Raw genomic sequence first — 2,383 nt, forward strand, 5'->3', positions numbered from 1 at the left:
GCAAGCACTTTGGCGACAGTGGGAAGGAAAAACTCCCTTTTAACAGGAAGAAACCTCCGGCAGAACCAGGCTCAGGGAGGGGCGGGGCCATCTGGCTGGTTCCTTTGGTTACTCTCACTTTCATATCAACTTCAAGATGTCTCCACTGACCTCCGGCATCAAAATGGCATTTTTTGACCTAATAGCTATGCCACGTTCAAAGTCACTCGGGTTCTATAGCGTAGGGGGCGGCCCAAAAGCAATTCGCCTGCCACCAGGCCTTGTGATGTTTATCCAGCCCTGCCTATGAGTGAGAATCATTTCCATTTTAACACTATATTGCTGCAGTGTTGAGTGATCTTCACAGGAAAGCACTTGTGCTGCTGTGTGCTCGCTTGTGTTCCGGTTGAGTTCTATGAGAACCCACATATTAGATGTCTGTTTTGGACTTTAAAACACTTCAACTATTATCTTTTACTTGCCTACATTCCTTCAAAACCCATGCCCCTCAGGCTTTTTTGTTTAGATGTCAGGATTCTCATTAATCATTGGACCGTTTTGTTGTTAAACGTTCTCAGTAAACCCCCGCTCTGCCCTTTTACTGTAACTAACCCTTTAATCTTTGCTTCAGTCTAATTTTTTGCTCTTTAATAAATTTCTTGCATTGCATGAAGTTTGCAAAAGGAAGTAGCAGGAATTCCACATAGGGGCAGAGTCCGATTGAGCAATTTTATGTGTATTTATCTGGAAAGGCCTTTCCTCTGCTCTCCAGCAGACCACACATGGGGTGTTAAAGGTTATTCACAATCACTTACTGTCTCCGCATCACATCTTATCCAACGCGTGGACCAGATCTGGGATTTAAGGACTCAAACTCAAATGTGAAAACATCTCTTTTCCCTTTCACAACATGAGCAGCCTGAATGGGGACATACAGAGCCACACTCCTAGCAACCAGATCTGGTTTGAGACAATGGCTGACTCTCCAGGGGAACAAAACTTGTTAGAAACAACTCTTCTTATTCAACACTTTTTGTATTTTGGCTAATGCTGAAGGAGAGATGCCAATCTAAACAGCCCTTTCAGATGTTGAACGAGTTAAGGGGAAGGTGTGGCACACCTGCTGTATCGTTTGTACAATCAAGCAAGGGATCATGTGAAAGCTTTGTGCTAATTATACATGTACATACATGGTTATACATATACCAGTCAGTTACCATGATTCACCCTCAGTGGGAACTAAAGGTAAAATTGATAATAAACCGTTCAAGGACCACAAATACACTGCTGGTTCCTGCATATGCAGACATGCTGATTATGAGTTTAGACATCACTTACTGTTTACACGATGCTCCTGTAGTGAATTGGACTCATCTGCAGAATAGATGGAGCTGGTTTTCTCCCTACCGCAGGCAGCTGGAAAGAAAGGGGTAAAGTTTTGGATTCAGACAAGAAGCCCAACAAGAATGTCCCCATTTCCCAGCTCCCCTCTCCACGTTTCAGTCTGAGTCAGTGGCCCACTCTTTGTCAATTTACATGACAAAAACTGCGCTTGTTGGATCACTGAGTTCATTCACCACTTATAATGGCGTCTCCCCTGTTCTTCTTCCCACTAATAAATCTGCTACTACGCACACATTTCACACACAGCTTTGCAACTACGCTTGGAAAAGTAACACAACCCCATGTATGCTACAAAACAATCATGCTAACAATTAATAACTTTGGTAAAACTGTGCGTTGAAGTGTAGCAAGAAAATTTTCCTCATGTCAAATATCTCTATAAAAGCACAAATAACTACCCTTTACATTGTAATAGAAAGCTGTGTTAATGAGGTTGACATGTAGTAACGCAGACTATGTGAATAATTACCTCAATAAAAACACAGCTACTCTGTCATTTTAGGGGTAAAATGCTATATGCTAACAGAAAAATAACACTTGTTTTAATTAGGTTTAGCTAGTATTAGAGAGTATTAGGACCACACTAAGAAAATAAACTAATGTTCACATTTTGACTTTTTTTTCGCAAAATAATATTAATACTTTTTTACTTTATTGCCAAAATGGTAGATATTTTTTTCTTAATGTAGCCGTGTACTCCTTTGTAGCTAGCTGTTAATTAGGGTTAGGGGGGAAAATGGAGTTTTATTAAATAGTGGCTCAGGGTTGTTTTTTTTTTTGTTTTTGTTTTTTAATCAGGTTTAGCTACATTAACACAAGTTTTAAAATGTATTAACATAAGGGTTTTTGTGTACACATTTTTGAGTCATATCGTGATGACAGTGGATAAATGGGGTAAAGTTGTAACCTGCTCAGCACAAGCTGTACATTGGGTGTGTCTGGCGGGCTCACCTCCAAAGTGTAGGCCCTCTCTTGTTGCTTTTGAATTATAACCCAAGGG

The 2,383-nt window shown here is 40.5% G+C and overlaps 1 protein-coding gene across 1 annotated transcript in view; it reads right to left on the reverse strand.

The window, feature by feature from the left end:
• itgb4 (integrin, beta 4) overlaps positions 1 to 1,476 on the reverse strand; it is a 26,957-nt gene extending 25,481 nt beyond the window's left edge. The window contains exon 1 of the mRNA XM_014334051.2: positions 1,318 to 1,476. The gene's annotated coding sequence lies outside the window, so the exon portion shown is untranslated. The remainder of the gene's footprint in view (positions 1 to 1,317) is intronic.
• Between the last annotated feature and the right edge of the window lie 907 nt (positions 1,477 to 2,383).

Source organism: Haplochromis burtoni, unplaced genomic scaffold (genome assembly GCF_018398535.1).
Source record: "Haplochromis burtoni strain Fernald_Lab_line unplaced genomic scaffold, NCSU_Asbu1 Contig_71, whole genome shotgun sequence".
Taxonomy (NCBI): Eukaryota; Metazoa; Chordata; class Actinopteri; order Cichliformes; family Cichlidae; genus Haplochromis; species Haplochromis burtoni.